General features: G+C 37.8%; 1 pseudogene; it reads left to right on the forward strand.

Annotated features, from left to right (window-relative positions):
- The first annotated feature begins 1017 nt into the window (after positions 1–1017).
- Positions 1018–1844, forward strand: LOC138170462 (complex I assembly factor TMEM126B, mitochondrial pseudogene; annotated as a pseudogene).
- The last annotated feature ends 17688 nt before the right edge of the window (positions 1845–19532 follow it).

Here is a 19532-nt window from a genome sequence, read left to right on the forward strand (position 1 = left end):
CAAACATTCATTTAGTACCTACTGTGTGCCAGACACGGTGCTAAGCACTGAGGATACAAACAAGAAAAAAAAGACAATTCTTACCCTCAAGAAGCCTACAATTTAGTGGAGGAAGATAACATGCAGGATGAAGCTGGAAAACCGTTGGGAGCAGGGAGACACCAGGTAGTCAACATGGAGGCATCATATACTAGCAAACCTGAATATAATCATCCAAGAGAAAAAAAAAATGAATTCTTAATGAAATAGAAGAATTCCAAAGATTCCTAATTAAAAGACTAGAGTTGAGTAGAGAATTCAAAGATCAAACACAGGAGTCAAGAGAAACATAAAAAGGGAAACACTAATAAATAATTATAAGGGACTAAACACTTAATCCTAATGCATCATCAAGAATCAAAAGAGTCTAATTAAACAGAAGACCCAGAAAAGGTCCTGCTACATCTTGGTTATCTTAAAATAAGAACAGAAAAAGAAAAGAGGAATACACTGTGGGAAGAGAAGGCAAAGGAAGGTTAAAGAAAATTATTGCACATAATTGCAAGTAGAAATCTACACAAACAAGAAAGAAAGAGGGTGGAGTGACTAACACTTGAACGTCACTAGAATCAGAATTGGTGAATGGTTGGAAGAATACACATACACACACACTCACTCACTTACTCATATATTTGGGTACAAAAATATAATTTACTCAACAGGGAAATAAGAGGGAAAAGTGGAAAAGGAGAAGAGAGAATTAGAGGAATGGTAGGAACAGCTAGGTGGCACAGTAAATAGAGTGCCATGCCTGGAGTCAGGAAGATTCATCTTCCTGAGTTCAAATCTGGCCTCAGACACTTACTAGCTGTGTGACCCTGAGCAAGTCACTTAACCCCGTTTGCCACAGTTCCTTATCTATAAAATGAGCTAGAGAAGGAAATGGCAGATTACTCTAATATCTTTGCCAAGAAAACCCCAAACAGGGTTATAAAGAGTCAGACACGATTGACCAACAGCAACAAAAGTGATGTTAAAAATGTTTTTTCTGGTCCGCGGACCATCTGGGGCAGGGTTGAGAGCCATAGTCGTGGAGGGTCAAGCCTTGAACCTGACCAAGCCCTCAGAGCTAGTGTGTGAGGGTTCCAGCATGGCAACTCATACATATATTCAGTCAAATCCTTCCCCAGAAGAAATAAAACTCAGAAGATTAAGAACTACTGAGCTTGTGGAAAAAAATTTGTGGCGTCTGTCCAAAAAAGAACAGATCATATATACTTATGGACCACTCTACATTGGGACAACTTCATCTTTTTGTGGATTCTTGGCAAATTACCTTTTCAGGAATTGAATGAAGGTTAAACAGCATCCTTTTCAAACATTTGTGCCATTGTCTGCAATTCCATTTTTGACCACTGCAGTAACTTTTAAGTTCCTTGTAACAGATCCCTTAAGTTCTGGCGATTTAACCATGGACATGTGTGTTTTTAGAGGTGCCTTTGTTTGTGTTTTTAGAGGTGCCTTTGTTTCTGCATTATGTGGTGTCTTTCATTCCTCTGCTTTGGCCTTTTTAAAAAATGGGCGTCTAGCAGTCAAGTACGAAACTGTTTCATTACCTCCAAGAGGAAGGAGTTTATACCACTGGACTATACTTTGTCAATCAGCAGCAAATCTAATGGTTATTCCTATGATCATGCAGACTATGTATGGAGGACATCTTGCTTTCCTGCCACATAAAATATATAACAGAATATTTTAATTGCTTGAACATGGCTGACTTAACAATTAACTTTTTAATGTATATGATGCAGTTTGGAGCATTTCATGAAAAAGTTAAATGTAAATCATAATCAATGAATATATTCTATAATACACATGCAAATAAAAATTATGTGATGTCCCTGACTAAAAAAAATGTTTTTTTTTTTCTGGGGTGACTAAGTGGTACAGTGAATAGAGCACCAGCCCTGGAGTCAGGAGGACCTGAGTTCAAATCCAGACACAGACACTTAACATTTACTTAGCTGTGTATCCTTGGGCAAAACCCCAATTAGCCTGCCCTCCCCTCTCCAAAAACAAAAAGAGCAAAAAAAATGTTTTTCTTTCATTCCCAATTGGACATAGAGGTAGCATGAGAGGAAGAGAAGGCAGATTTTTGCTAATTAAAAAAAATTAATTTAAAAAATTGCCAACTTTTAGAAATATATACACTTTCCCCTTAGTTATTTCACACCACTACACATTTCCTATAACATTTTTTAAAACCTTAAAGATGATAGGCAACAAAGACAATAAGGTAGGGGAAGGGATGCTATATTTAAAATCAGAAGGTTCAAATCCCAGCTCTGTCAATTAATAGATGTGTGACTTTGGGAAACTTAATTAATAGCAACAGGCTTTACTTTTCTCATTTGTGAAAAGAGGGGGTAGGGACTGTTTGATACCCTAAAGTCCCTTTCACGTCTAAATATGTGATACTATAAACCACAGAATATAAGAGAAGGAAGGTACCTTTAAAGACATTTTGTCCAATCTCTACCTAGTCCTCCTCCTCACAATTCATAGCAAGCAAAATAAAATTGTCTTATAATGTTTTAATTGGACTTTGGCAGTCTAATCAAATTAAATACATTTACTATAGCTATTAATTGCCACATGTGAGTTCATCTGCCACAAGGCACCTTTCTTAATTTCTCCCCAAGTCCAGACACTTCCCCTCCTCCACTCAGGAAATTGTAGAGGCCATTTCTGATCAGTCTAGCTACAGTAGGAGGAGGGGAAAATAGCTTGGAAACAAGCTTGAAAAAGCAACTTTGTCAGCACCGGGCTCCTAGAAGAAAAAAAAAAGGGTATATGAACCATAATTTAAAGTGCATATCTTATTACGTCCATGGAGCCAAGTGCTCGGTCTATCAACAAGCATTTATTAAGCATCTCCTCTGTCCCAAGTACTGTGCAAGGTGCTAGAGATACAAAGATAAAAATGAAAACAACCCCTGCCTTCAAGTTGCTTCTGGGAATAATAGCACTGATTGCTATAAGGATCTAATGAGAAAACATATGTAAAGCATTTTGAAAACCTTAAAGTGCTATAAAAATTCTATCTAGTATTATCCTGGGGGAAAACAACATACACATAGATTATCCATACAAAATATACACAAAGTAAATATAAGGTAATTAGAGGTAGGGACCACCTGTAGCTAGGGAGACCAGGAAAAGCTTCACATATGAGGAAGGAAATAATCAATTACTATGTGCCAAGCACTGTGATGAGAGCTTTACAAATATTATCTCATTTTTTTCCTCCCACAACTCTGAGAAATAGGTGCTATGATTATCCCCATTTACAGTTGAGGAAACTGAGGCAGACAGAGGCAAAGTGGCTTGCCCACAGTCACACAATTAGTAAACATCTGAAGTTTCATTTGAATCTAGCTCTTCCTGATTCCAGTCCAGCACTCTAGGAACAAACTATCTGCTTCTTGGTATCACCTGAACAGTGTTACAAGAAACAAGGGATTCTAAGAGTTGGAGGTCTAGGCATTGGAGCAGACATTACAAAAACACTGAAGGGAAAGATGGAATCTTATATGTGACAATAAGAAGGCTAGTTGGGCTAACCATAAATTGCATGACTATTGGAATAGGTTTATAAAATGAAAAACTAACTTTTTTAAGCTTAGCACATTTTTGCTTAGTTATATTTTATCTTGAATACCCCCAAATGTGCACAGGAAAAATAAAATATTGTAATAGTTAGACAAAATTGGACTTAATTTTTAAGATTTGGTAAAATTAAGTGCTTATTAAAAAAGAAGTTATTCTTAAGGATAAGTGAAAACTTTTGTGAGCTTTAAACATGGAAGCAGACTGAGAATAATGCCCATGTATTACCATCTTTCTCTATGTCCCTCACACATGTAACACTGAGGAGACCCCAGGACCACTGCTTACCCCTATATCTTCTCTGGCTGCTCAGAGAGCCTGTGACTTTTGCTCTGGTTAAAAATATAGTGCAAAGATCAGAGTTTTGTTTTGGTTTGGTTTTTTGCTGCTGCCAAATATACATAACTAATACAGGAATGTGGACCAGAGAATAGAGGGCAAAAACAGCCTTGTCCTCTTGATTTTGTTCTTATTCAACTTCATTTTGCATGCCCCTAGACAAAGAAGTTGGGAGGATGTGAGCTTTGTAGCCCCAGCTTCCACACAGCTCCTATTGGTTTGGGAAGGGAAAGGAAGGGCAAAGTTCCTCAAATAATTTTTGGGAGCATAAGATCCCCACAAGAGGTAAAACAAAAGTTATAAAGAATTTTCTAAGTCAGATAGTTGTCTAAAATCATAGACTACCAGACAGATAATGGAATTATTCTATGTAAGTAAATAGAATTAATTAGCTTGGGGCACTCTGTCTGGATAGCTGTCTGAATATTTATGGCGATAGATATTCCCAGCTGCTATGAACTAAAGGAGATTAGCTTGTCCTTCACCAGGAGAGGCTTTCTGGTCACAACACTTTAATAGGTAGGAGTAGAGAGCCAGTAGAGAGAAAACCTTGAAGAGAAGAAGCCTACTAAAAGTTCTAGAGAATAGCTCTGTGACTAGAAATAGAGAGAGAGCAGGCAAAGCTTATCACTGAGATGACGTGACCAGAAGAGTACAGAGATTGTCAACAGAAGGCTGTGTGGTGATATCACTAGAGAATTCTGGAAGCTCTGTAGAATCAGAGGTATAAATTACACTACCATGGATATGCCACAGACAGCTGTATTTCACCTTGCGGGTTCTTGGCATGTTCCCTTTCACACATGTTCCATGACCATAAGTTTCCTATATATTTTCATAAATGTTCCCTGTGACAAATGTTACATATGTATTCTATGTTCTATGTGCTCTCCCCACTGTTAGTGTGGCCAACTATGGCAGAATGTACTCCTATGTGTTGTAGCAGCAAGCACCCCACCATCCTCAGGGTGGCTGCCAACACAGGTTCTTAAATCTGCTTTTCTAAAGGAAAGCAACTCAAAATGGGTTAACAAGCTTACTTTAATCAATCAAACATATATCGTTTACCTAGTTCAGGGGAAAAAGGTCAGCACCCCGAACTTCAGAGTATACAGACAGAAGTTACAAGAAAGAGAAACAGATCAAGCAGACAGGCTTCCAAACTGTCCAACCATTACATCCATACCAAATCACAGTTACCAGAAAGGGAAGCATTAACCTCTGGGTTTTCAAAGTGAGGGGGCTCTCAACAGCTGTCCAGAGTCTCATCTGGTCAAATCACACAACACTTCTCAAAGTGAGCCCCAAAGCAAAGTCTCACATTAGGGATTATATAGCTTTCTCCTGGGTCAGAGAATATAACCACCCTCTTGATCCATTGCCCAATCACACAGCATCAAGGTGTGGGCATTGCTGAAAATCAAGTCTCTCGCCACAGGCTCCATGTGACCACATTCAACCTATTGGGGGCAGAGTATATTTTCAAATCAAGGAAGGTTCTCGGAATCTCTTAAGCCTATCAAAGGGCCTAGGGGGAGGGAAGATCTTTAAATTTGCATTTCCATTACATGTGTACATGAAGAAAATTTTTATTGTTGCTTTATTTGCTATGCTGTTTGTTTAAATTTATACTTTTAAAATAATATGGCATTTAAGTTCATGCACATCATGATCATGGTTTTGACAGTGTAGTGACTCAAAGAATGTCTTAAATATGAAGTAGTTTATAGGGTCCCCAAATGTGGGAGCTTACCCAGGTGACTCAGGCCTAGACCAAACTCTCTTGGACACACATAGGTTGTCTTGCACCCATTGGGCTGGGCCAGATTTCAATTGGACTCCAGGGTTGGAGGTCAGAACAGGATTTGTCTGTGTATTTTAATAAATTTTGGACATCATTTAAATGTTGCATTGAATTAATTACTTACCATCCAAACCCTCAAAGAGGTATCATGGTCTATAAATTGATTCATTTTATGATTCATTTAACCTTAAAGTGCGATGCAAATGTGATACATTATTACTGTCATTTTCATTAAAAAAAAAAAAAACAGTGGGCTTTGATCGAAAAATTTTTTTATTTTTGGAGGGGGGATAACAGGACAAATTGGGGTCAAGTGACTTGCCCAAGGTCACATGGCTAGTAAGTGTTAAGTGTCTGAAGCTGAATTTGAACTCAGGTCCTCCTGACTCCAGGGCTGGTGCTGTATTCACTGCATCACCTAGCTGCCCCCTGATTGAAAATTTTTTACTCTGGTAAAAGTGACTACCCAAAAATAATTGACTCATTGTTTTTCTGATTTCTATGCTTATTTTTAAATTTTTACTTAGAGAACCTAGGAGCAAAAGTTTCAAGAACTAATCTTTTGAAAAGACCCCAATTTTGAACATAGTCTACTATTTTCCAATGAAATGGGAATAAGGGAGATAGAACAGTAGGAAGAATAATGGCTCTGAAACCAGAGGACCTGGGTTCAGATCCAACCTTTAACACTTAGGACACTGAACAAACCACTTAGCTCCTTAACCTCAGCTTATTCATCTGTAAAATGAAGAGGCTGGACTAGATGACTTCAGAGATCTCTCCCAGTTCTGAATCTAAGAGTAGCTAGATGATTCAGTAGATAGATGACTGGACCTGCAATTAGGAAGACCTGAGTTCAAATGCAGCCTCACATGCTTACTAACTCTGAGACCCTGGGCAAGTCACTTAACCTCCATTTGTTTCAGTTTCCTCATTTGTGCACTAGAAATAACACGAGTACCTATCTCCCAGAATTGTTGCAAGGACCAAATGAGACAGTAATTTAAAAGTGTTTAGCACAGGGTCTGGCACATAGTAAGTGCTACATAATTGTTAGCATAATTAGCATGATGATGATGACGATGATCCACAGTTTAAAATGTCATAATCCCATGGAGCAGTACTGTACATTTATGTTAAAACAATGAACACACAAAAACTTGAATGCACACCAATTTCTCCCAGGTAATCCCCAGAGGTACTGCAGAAAAGTTAGTCTAGCAGAGTTGAAAGAATTTTTGATTTTGAGTCTTGAGACCATATGATATAGTTGGATAGAATGCTAGTATTGGAATCCAGAAACCTAGGCTTAAACCCCACCTCAGACACTTATCAGCTAGGTTATCTCAACCTAGTCACTTAGTCTCCTTGTCTGTAAAACGAGGGGATTGAATTTGATGAAATCTAAAGACCATTCTAACTCAGAAAGCAAGTAGCTCTAAAAGTCTTAATGCACTTAAGTTTTAATAGCTTAAAACTGTACTAAGATTTTTGGGACACCCAGTCTATGAAACTATGATAAGATATGACAGGACAGGACACAATATAATATGTTGTGATGTGACATTATATGATATGACATGACTGATGCTACATGATGTGGTATGACATGATATGACGTGACATGACATGATATCATATGATGTGATGTGATATGATATGATATGATATGATATGATATGGGATGGGATGGGATGGGATAGGAAATGTCCTATCTGGGTCCAAACCTGGCTCTGCCACTTGCTAAGTAGCCTTGAATAAATCATTTAATATCTCTGAGCTGTATCTTCTTCATCTGTAAAGTGAGGGAGTTGGGCTGCATGCTTCTAGGGTCCCTCCCATTGGAAAAGTCTGGAAAAGTGTCGGCACACCTGTCAAAGACTTTAGAAGGCTGTCCCATCAGGACAAAACGTCTGAAGTCTCAACATTTTGGTGAACTTCCAAAAGTCTCTACTAGTCATCATGATCCCGAACTGAAAATTTAGGGGGTTAAAAAAGACAAGCTGCATTCTGAATCTGTATTAGTTCAGACTGAGGTAGCAAAAGTCATCCAAATCACAACTTTCCTTTGTCAAAGACCTCCACAGGAGAGCCTGGCAACAAGTCCGTCTCCCACAGCTAATAACTCACCAGGTATCAAAACCTCCAGAATCCTAATACCTCAGCAGCCCCAACTGTGTGCCTGCAATACGTGACAAAGCCAGTGATGGATGGCGAGAGCCAACAGAAATGCTAATGTGCCTTGGGATTCGGGAACCCGGCCCGCCTTACGTGTGAGAACAATTTATGATGATAACATGACATGCTAATATATTTTTACAGCTTAAACAAGATATCCTGTGCCAGTCCTGGGAACCACACATAGTTTATCAATATCACTCCTAAGACCTTTATCCCCCTTTTGTTCCCTGACTGTTACACAGAAGGTCATTATCAAAAAGATTAACTCTGGAGTAACTCCTACTGGAGGAAAAATATTTTTTTCTTTATGTTTTCTACTATCTCTAAGGCAATTTTTGGTCTTTCATGATAAAGGTACAAAGTACTTTTGAATGGCAAGAGGGGTCTTATAAAACCTTGATGTTCTTTCTTTGTGGGATAAATTTCTAAGCAGCATTGACTATGATCCATTCCTTTTTCAGATATGTCAAAACCAAGACCTCTAAAGCTGTTTATCTTATGCTTAAAGAGGATGTCAGATCTCTTCTGTCTTTCAGCTGCTAGTGAGCAAAGATAGGATGGATGAATGAGCCAAGGTGGGTATGACATACAGTGAGGTCATAGGACTGTATTAGCATCATTGGTTTCAAGCAGGATGGGAATTATCTTAATATTATTTCTTTTATAAATGCACATACTTTATTGTGAAGAAACTATGCTTTCCATAGCCTATAGGTATGTATGTATGTTGTAGCAAGTTAAGTCTCGAGTATTACTCTGAAACCTCCAAGCCTACAGAGGACAGTCACAAATGAAGAACAATCTTCAAAACTTGTTGCCCAGTGCACATATGCCTTTTGTCCTTGAACTGGTTGTTGCTATTTATTGTAATTTAGTTTTTTCCAGTCACGTCTGACTCTTTGTGACACCATTTGGGGTTTTCTTGGCAAAGATACTGTATTGATTTGCTGTTTCCTTTTGCAGCTCATTTTACAGAGGAAGAAATGGAGGTAAATAGGGCTAAGTGACTTGCCTAGGGTAACACAGGTATTTAATATCTGAGGCCACATTTGAACTTGGGAAGATGAGTCTTCCTGATTTCAGTCCCAGCACTCTAATCATGGTGCCAGCTAACGGGTTAGAATATAGTATCTCAGACCCACTTTTCACTTTGCAACATAATATTCTTGGTAGGGGGAGGGAGAGGGATATAGATATGTTGTATTGAGAGTTACTATGTGTTATAATTTTTTCATGCAAGAACTTAAACAATCAACTCACAAGCATTTATTAAACACTTACAATGTACCAAGACCTGTGACAGGCTCTGAGAGAGACAAAAGTAAAACAATACCTGAATTCAAGGAGCTTACATTCTATGGAATGATTTTGCAAGATATAATGGAAAGTAAAGAGTTTCTTTAAATTAAAAGAGCCCATGCTGTCTTGAAATGTCATAGTCAATGCACTCGTTTACAGTTTTGAGCGACTATGCAGTTTTCTCCTTGTTGTTTTGAAATTTCTAGAGTGACACACATACCAAAATAAGACAGACATGTCAAAAACTACAGAGATGTTTTCTTCCATTTAATTGGAGAGTGTCACAAAGGAACTTGCATATATAGTGGATTCTGTATATTTATCCATTTTCCTCATTCTAGGGCATGTAGAATAAAAATGTGGCATGATGTTGAAAGTGCTACACTTGAAATCAAAAGATCTGTGTTCAAGTCCCAGGATTTAAACTTACTAATTGTGTGGCTATAAAATAGTCATTCCACCTCTTTACTTCCACATTTGTTAAATGAAGCTAAAAACACTTTCATTCTATCTCACAAGAGTGTCATGAGAAAAGAATTTTATAAAACTTTAAATGAAAAATAAATATAATCTATTATTGGAGCCTAGGTACATTCACAATATGACTGATGGCTATGCCCAACATGGCACCCATATTTCCTTTCTTCCTCTTTGGACTGACTTATTTACCACCACCCCCAGTTATAAGCAGTTTTCCCAGAATGGGGAAAGGTAGCAATGACCTTCAGTTACAACTTAATACTTTCCCTTTTGAGGTTCTAGATATAATCTTAGCATAGGAGGAAGCAGTGAAAAGAGATCCTGGGGGATGGGGCGGGGAGAGACGGAGACAGGAAAATACTATAAAATTTCTTTTCAACATATATTTATATTACATAACTACTACTTTGAGCTTGACAGTCAAGGATGCCAAATGAATTCTCAGTTATTTATGTTTAAAAGGAACAAAAAGAAAGATTTCTACCACCTCTTACTCTGTGAATAGCTTTTACAATTCTATACCATCGGCAAACTACCATAGAGTTGGGGTTATTTTTAATGAGCCTTTAGAAACACTTATATTCTCCCTAGAGTCTAATGGTCATATGTTAAAGGAAAAGGGAGAAGCAGTAAATATTATATGACATTTTATCTTATATTCAAATAGAAGATATTCAAAGACAATTTAAGTTCAATGGTGTGCTAGCTTTTGCATAAGAAAATGGCCCTGGGCTCCTGACATAGCATCAGTTGCTATGCTAGATTGACCTGAACCATCTATATACCCTGTCACAGTTATCTCATAACTCTCAGAAAACATTTTAGAAATAATTGTCAAGGTGTAGCATAAGGCCTCTCGAACCATGAAGCAGAGATTTTTCTCTGTTAAACTGACCTCTTTGGGGAATCAAACTATGACCTTGACTTCATTAGCAGCATGTTCTAAGCAATTGACTTAGTAGCTTATAACCCAATTGTCCCTCTAAGATACTACAAAAGTCTATTAAATGGTAAGCTAAAGAAGGGTTTGCCAACCTCTTTTCATGCTGTGGAATGCTTTAAATTAGCAGTAGTGCAGTTGGGTTACGGGAACAGCCTACCATAAAATGAGGGAGAGCAAGGGGAAGGGAAGACAGACTGTGCTGGGTGAAGAAGATATAAAGTCGATCTTTTTAAAAATAGATTTGTATTGCTCTCATTTGTTTTTACATGGCCTAGGTTTTTCCCTGCATCTCTCCCCACCAGAACTTCCCCCTTATTATAGTAATAGGCAAGTTATGAGGGGAGGAGGGTTTAGTGGGAAAGATAATGAATTCCATTTTGGACATGTTGAATTTAAATATTTACTGGGCATTCAGCTCTAGATACATGAAAGGCAGTTGGAGATCTGAGATTGAAGGTCATCAGAGAAAAGCATACCAAGGAGAACAGCAGCAAAGGCTGAAGAGAGGTTGAGGAGAATGAGGATAGAGAAAGGGTCATTGCATTGGGCAATTAAGAGATCATTGGTAACTTTGGAGAGAGCAGTTTAAGTAAAATGGTAAGGTTGGATAATAGATTATAAGAAGCTTAAAAAAGTAAGATAAAAGTGGAGGCACCTATTGTAGATTGCCTTTGCAAAGAACTAAGTCACAAAGGTCAGAAGAGATCTCAGATAATGGTTAGCAAGGATGAAACAATCAAGTGAGGGTTTTTTGAGGGCAAGGGAGACATGGGCTTGTTTGTAGGCAGCAGGGAAGGAGCCAGTAAACAGAAAGAGATTGAAAATAAGTGAGAGTGGTAGTGATAGAGAGATAGAGAGGTAAACTTATAGTCAATGGCACTCTGATTGTCCCTATTGGATAAACTACAAAACAGGAAGGTGTATGTTTGTTGCTATCACAGAAGGTGACTAGCACAGAGTCTATATAGAAGAGAGATTTCTTTTAGATGATACTTGAAGTGTTCTTATTTAAGGGGACAAGAACATCAACTCCCAGAGCACTGCAGAGCCTCTAAACACAATCTATAGTCTCTCCAAAGCATTTGACCTAACTCTTCACACAGGAAATATCAAGTGGATGAAGAATGTTTATTACTATGACGTGCAGTTGTATGAATAACCCACAAAGTTGATCTTTCAGTCTATATATTTTGGACAATCATAGAGGATGGAGAACTAAATCTAGAATTAAATACCGAAGGTTAAAAAAAGCAGGGAAGATTGCCTTTGGGGAAATTGCATAGTGCTTTTAAATACTTTGCTGAAATTTTATATTAAAATATCATCAAATCCTCCAACAGTAAATTCTGATTATGAAGTCAGTGGTGAAAAGAGTTATTGACAGTGTTATAGGTTTGTGCTCATTTCCCATGAGAACATTTCTTCAATGTATAACAGCTTATAATTTTGTAGTGATTTGAAACGAAATTAAATTTCATTGAATTTTCGAAGCCAGCAAGAGAGTTCAGGCTTAGATTTGGAGGAAACCATTTGTCTTGGTCTGTCAAGTCTATCAAAGTTTAGGACAAAGGACAGTTTTATGTCACTGAACGTAAGCCAGAGATGCTGAAAGTAAAGTGAAAGTTATATATGTGGCCCCTTTCTTGACAAGAGTAGTTGGGGATCTCTCAACAAGGCAGAATTAAGGTGATTGCGATTTCTTATTATTGATGGCCCTGAGGCCAGATAGTGGTGGCCTTCATGCTGGCAGAATTTTCATTTAATTCATACATGAATTTAGATCCAAATGTTGATTTTTGTTATTATTTAAGACTATTTTTATATAGAATTTTAAAAGGCTAAAGAGGGTGGTAGATGATTCCTTTGTGGATACTACAGTGTATAGTCTACCACTGAGTATGAAGGAGTCCTACTTTGGACATCAGGGGGAAGGAAAAGGAATTTTTCCCATTAAAAATGTAAAAAATCTTTTGAAGCAACTTTCAAACAATAACTCCGCACAAGTGTGACAATTGCTTATATAACTTGATGCTCTAAGCTCTAAATAAAAGGAATGTATAGTCTCAGTCTAGTTCTTTATCTGAATATACACATTTTTTTAAGATGACCATTGTGATTGATTTTTAAGACACTCTTCTCTTCAGTGGATTTTTGTACCTCTTTTACCATGTGGTCAATTCTGTTTCTTAATGTGTTACCTTCTTCAGTAATTTTTTGTGCTGCTTTAACCAAGCTATTAACTATATTTTCATATTTTTGTTGCACCACTCTCGTTTCTTTTTCCAATTTTTCCTCTGTCTCTTTTATTTTTAAAATCTTTTTTTATCCTTTCCAGGAATTATTTTTGGGCCTGTGATCAATTCACATTTTTGGAGGTTTTTTTGTTTATAGATGCTTTGACATGGTTATCTTCTAGGTTTATGTCTTGATCTTCCCTGTCACCATGATAACTTGCTACGGTCAGTTTCTTTTGTTGTTGGCTCATTTTTCCGGCCTATTTCTTGACTTTGAACTTTATGTTAAAGTTGAATTCTGCTTCAAGTGCGGAAGGGGTACTGTACCATGCTTCAGGCCTTTCTCGCTGGTATTTTCAGAGCTAGTTCTGGGAGTCTGTAGGTTTTCAGTGTTTCCAGGGTAGTATGATCTAAGGAGAGGTGTGGACACTGCTCTCCTGGTCTGTGCTCTGGTCTTTATCCAGGAAGGGCCCTTGTTACCCTATAGCCACCCTATAGTTACCCTAGCACTCCTCCTGGCTCTGGGACTGTGACCAGTTGTTCAGCTCTCCTGAATATACAATTGCCAGTGTTCCCCCTCTGTCTTGGAATTGAGACCATGGTCTCTACTCCCACACAAGCAACCACAAACACTCCTTTTCTCCATGGAACTGCCACCTTGGCCCTTGCTCCCCTGAGGCTGCAAGTGCTATCAATCCTTTTGGCCCTGGTGCTGTGAACCAAAACTGTGTATGGGCAATGCAGCAAGGGTCCTGAATCCAGCTCCATTAAGGGGTGCACATAACCTTTATGACCAGTTTTCTGTCACCACTGGCAGTGGACTGAATCCAGAAGCTGCTGCAACCAATGCAGCAACCTCCAGTGCCCCCTGCTGGTGCCACAAAGGCCTGCACTGCCCAGTCTCAGTCTACACTGTGTTCCAGGTGCCACCATCATCCTGTTGAGACAGACCTTTCCTGCCAACTTCCTAAGTTACTTGGGCTGTAAAATTATTTCACCTGACCTTTTTGTTAGTTCTGACATACCAGAATTCAATCTGAGGTGTTATTTTAGAGTTGTTTGGAGGGGAATTAGGGAGAGCCCAGCTGAGTGCTTCTCTACTTCACCATCTAGACTCCTCCTCCCTCTATTATAATTGATTTTAAATTGATACTAACTTCCTAATAATTTGTGATCTTAGAGAATTGCCTGGAGACTCAGAAAGGTCAAATAACTTGCCACCATAGGATTCAAACCCAGAAATTCCTGAAAATAACACTCTCAATTCACGACTCCACCCTGCCTCTCCTAAGAAGGAAGGAGAGCCAAATGCTTCCTTCAGGTTTGATATTGGTTTTTGTTTTCCAAATCACAAGTTATTTTGATTGAAGAGGGCTTCCTAGATTCCAACTAAAGTGAATCAGAGGATTATATAATCATCCAGTTAGTTGAATACATGTGTGTTAAGGGCAAGTATTTCCTCTGGTAAGATCATCCAGTGAACTGTTAAGTTTTACAATTTACCAATTGCTAACAGAAAGGAAGAGAAACAGCATGGATAGAGTGGATAGAGAACTGGTCTTAGGGTCAGGACATCCTGGGTTCAATTTTACATCTAATTCACGTGTGGCTGTCCGACTTTGGGCAAGTCACTTAACTTCTGAATATTTCAGGAAACTTCTAAGCTGTAAAAAAGTTATTGATCTACACTGATAGAGGGAGTTTTCTTATTTCATACACCCAACATAATAAAACCACAGATCTTAGATTTCTTTTTTGAAAAGCTAAAAGTAAGAGTATGACATCATACATAACTAGATCTCAAAAGAACTTTATATATTTTCCTACCACAATGGATAAGGGTAAAAGGACCTAGGTTCAGAATCTGGCACACAATAGTTGTCTGACCCTGGGAAAGTCATTAAACCTCTTGGTTCCCACAGACTAAAATTCATCAATAAGTTGTTGTTTCTGCTTCAGTGGTCAAAATGTTCGGTTTCCTCATCAAGAGTTCCCAACACTGATAAAATCCCAAGAGCAGATCAATAAATGTCAAAGCTCCTCATTTCAACTTTTACCACTGTGTAACCATAGGCAAATCACTTTACTTCTCAGATCTCAGTTTCCACATTCTTAAAATGAGAATAGTGGACTCAGTCATCTCTGAGGGTTCCTTCCTAACATTAAGATCTGATTACACCAATATTGTGAATTTTTCATTGGCTTTTTTGGGAAAGTTTTCATTTCCTTAATGCCAATTCATACCAGTCTTATTGTTTAATGGAATTATGGATGAGTCTGGTTGAATACCAAATGACTACAATCTCTTGGGGCCATTGCTCTATATTCCTCAGCATTTATTCTCCTAGGTCTCTGAAATTTACATTTTAAGAAATCAGATTCTCAAACCAGCCAAGGGTTATGGTATAGCAAACCATATATATTTTTATCCTCATGCCTTTGGCTAAAGATGAAAACCACCACCACCAAATGCCAAAGTTCTTGAACTTTCAAACCTGTTACAGTTTTATGCTGTCATTAAAATAGATTAAATGCATTGTTTTGACTGGAGAAAAAAGCATTGTCTCTGTAAATTTTTATGGTGTACTCCAAAGGCAGGGCTCTCTCATAATCCTTGGAATAAACAAAGTCTTAAATTCCGCAGACCAAAGAGTAAAATAAAAACAAAATTAAAAATTGACCACACACACCTGCCTATTTAACTGTAACATATGTGATTAATAGCAAGATTTAGTACTTGGGGGGGAGGGAGAGGGGAGAAGGTACCCAGGAAGACTGCAGTGAATGCAAGGAGTTCTAAAACTGACAACTTGCTTTCTAGTTTAGGAGAAATGCAAAAAGATGATACTTGTGCTTTACAATCATTAATAATCGAGTCTTAGTTTTGCCACTTGCCAGCTGCATGACCCCAAATCATCTCATTTCTCTGTATCTCAGTTTCCTCATCTGTAAAGTCATGCTATCCATCTCATAAAGTTTCTTATGAGGATCAAATGAGTTCATGTGTGAAATTTGATTCAAATTTGAAAAATTCAAAATTTATTTCAAATTTGTTCAAATTGATATGAGTTAATTATTAAGTTCCTGATGTTTGCATAGCACTTTATTAGGTGCTGCAGGAGATGCAACATTTAGAGAGTTTAGAGTTATCATTGTGCATTCCAATAATCCTCTGCTAAAGTCAGGTTTCAGTGTCCCATTATGATATAGAGTCATTGAAGACTACTTAAGTTTTCTCAAGGGGCTCACACTCTAGCAGGTCATAGACTTAGTTGGAAGAGACCTCAGAGACCGTCTAGTCCCCCCTCCTTTTAATATAAGGTCAAATTGATGCCAAGAAAGTTTTTATGCCAAGCATAAAACTTTCCTTGAGATGCCCCACTTAGGTCTTTCCTCCTTGGTTATTGACCCCTCAAGGCTTCATTCCATCATACTGTTTTCTTCTTCAGACTCTCCTTCTTGTTCAATATTTGTTCCTTAGAAGGCAGCCTCTTCTTTCATTCTAAGTGGCAATAAGCTAATCTGATTTAAACTTTTGGTACTGGTATGCTTATGAGAGAGGGATCCAAGCATCCCCCAGGCACCTCCCTTCAGTTCCTCAGCCATATGTGCATTATAAAAGGGCATTCTGGAGATAACAAATAATTAGTAGTTGGTCTTTCTATTGTAATATATTAACTTGTGTACATTAAATAACAAAAATACATAAATCAGCGCAGATGATTTGTGTAAAATCTCTCTGGCATTAATTAAATATAGGTGAAATATGAGGTGGCTCTTCATAAAGTTATATTTTAAGATACCACTCTTTTTTAAAAGTACCAACTTCTACTATTATCTTCTTTCTACAGCTGTGAAAACTGAGACCAGAACCAGGTTTTATTTACTTAAGATCACACAGATCTTATTGGAAAGACTCAGCCTAAAATCTAGTTTTTATCTCCCACTCTGATAATTCCTGCCTCTAAATTAATTTACCTACAAAAATGAAAGCAATCCATTCACCCGTAGCATCAGATGAGCAGTCACTGCTAGCTTGGGATGTATGTTCAGGGAGGCCTAGCCACCTTTGTCATCCACCTGTTACCCAACTCTCACCTGGCTCCAAGAAGTTGTAGCATGTGCAGCAGGTACACCATCTCACAGACATGCTTAACCAGGTTGAGGGTAATTAATAGGCCTCAGACTTTTTGGTAAATGAGGAGGGTGTCTACCCCAAGCATGTAAAGACTTCCTCCCATCAGAATGGGTGGGTGAGAATAATTTATTCCAATGGCCATGAAGGCAACTGAAGCAGGAACTGTGGACCTTGGTCAGACACAGAAGACACCAAGGTCATCCACTGCATCCTGGGTCATTACCAGTCGCTTGACTTTTGTCTTGCCCCTGGACTTTGATGAGTCTAGAAGAGTCATTGAAGGTGACAGCTTTGCGTAACTCCACTTCACTTATATCCAATTATGAACAAGTCAAGACATTCCCCCATGATGTCTTTGTTCCTCTTTGTAAACAAAGGACCATGACTAATAACAACAACAACTGCTAGAGTAGAATCTATCATATAGGCAGGACATGGAGCAAAGTCTGTTCCTTTCATTTAAATGAACAAACATGAGCCTCCTCAAACTTTAAGGGGTGCAACCTCATTCTCAGTATTAGTAAGTCAAGGCTTGCAATTCAAATACAATATTGTGGCTCATCAACTAAGATTTTTGCCCTTTAAAAACATACTTTTTGGTTCTGAGAAATTTAGACAGATGTGGTCCAAGACTGCCAGACATAAAAATGGCTTGTGATAGAGATCTATGGAGAGCAAGGAATGTAATGGAGTTTGATAGATTTACATTTCATTTGCAAATGATAGAGTAGTGGACAGAACTCTGTAGCACAGTTGAAAGCCCCCAAAGAATGCAAGGAGTGATGAAGTGTGAGATGGAGTGACCAGAGCAGGCTAAAAAGTGATGATATATGATGAAGTGCAGTTGAGAATCCCAAGGAATGATGAAGTGTGATGGACAGTGATGGATAACAGGATCAAATAAGATAACACATGTATACACACTGTATAGAACTTAAAGTGCTATGTTAATGCTAACTATTGCTATTGTTGTTGTTGTTATTGTTATAACCTTATGGAGTAGTGGATGGTTTATTATGGATGCATAATTTGAAAACTTTAAGTGAGGAATAATTAAAAATAAACATGGGGAAACCATGAACTCCATTACTGCATGACAAAGACAAGGCGCTATGCAAGGTATTTATTATGAATGGCCACTGGGAATTGAGTCCTTAAACATCACATAGAAGATTGAGTATTTTACTATGTTAAGATATTAACAGTAGCACTATTCAGTGCTGCAGTTAATCTGCAAGGGTTGTCCATTTTTACAATTTGTCATAGTTTCCCAACTAGATGGATTGGTTCGATATAAATAAAATAGATCAGAATTTTAAGACATACCCTCGATGTCAGAGAGGCAGTGGGGTTTCGTAGACAGAGCACTGGATTTGAAATTGGAAAGATCTGGCTTTGAATATGATTTCTGATATTAACTAGCTATACAGGTTGTCCCAAAATTCTTTAGTTCTTAAAACTTAACACTGCACTAACACTTTTGGGTCATTCTGTATAATCTTGGGTAAGTCACTTAACTGGGCTAAGTCTCAGTTTCTTTGTCTGTAAAATAAGGAAGAGAGACAATGTGGTAAGGATAATAAGACAGTTTAGGAATCAGGAAGGCCAGAATTTTTGCTTCTGGCACATACTTGTATGACTCTGGGAAGTCACCTAATTTTTCGGCGTCTCAGATAATTTTTTAAGACAGTTGTAGATCCCTATTTCTAGTTAGACTTTTCTTATTAAGAGTTCCTGACAATAACTAAACCACAGGACCAAATTAAAATAATATCTTTAGCTGTTGTAAAGTTCAAATTAAATATTGTATATACATTTTTTTGCAAAATTTTAAGGCACTATATAAGTGGCAACTATCACTATTATAATTTTTCCATGTTTTAGTGAAAGAGATCCATAATACATCAAAAACAAATCCATGTATGAATTAATCCATGACATATCAAATACTTGTGGGTTTCTCTATATGGGGTGCTCCATACTTCTCAAGAAATAAGATATTTATTGTTTTTGTTCAGTTGTGTCTGATTCTTCATTATCCCATTTGGGTTTTCTTGGCAAGATACTAGAGTGGTTTGCCATTTCCTTCTCCAACTCATTTTACAGATGAGGAAACTGAAGCAAACAGTGTTAAGTGACTTGCCCAATATCACACAGCCAGTAAGTATCTGAGGCCAAATTTTAATTCAGTTCTTCCTGACTCCAGGTCCAGCTCTCTATCCACTGCACTATCTAGTTGCCTAAAATTAGATATTAAACTATTCCGATTCTTATTTATGATAACAATAAATGAGAGGCACAAATAAACACAAAGACATTTAAATGCACTATTTCATGCTTTATAGGCTGTTTCTGCAGGAGATTCTAGATCAATTTTCATTGACTGTGTCTTTTTGTACTTAGTGGAATTGAACAAGTAAATAATATCTTCAATATCATAAAGGCAGGAGATGGCTCGGTGGTGCA

Source organism: Petaurus breviceps, unplaced genomic scaffold, assembly GCF_028583685.1.
Source record: "Petaurus breviceps papuanus isolate PSGF00001 unplaced genomic scaffold, PetGlider_PUasm1.0 126, whole genome shotgun sequence".
NCBI classification, from domain to species: domain Eukaryota; kingdom Metazoa; phylum Chordata; class Mammalia; order Diprotodontia; family Petauridae; genus Petaurus; species Petaurus breviceps.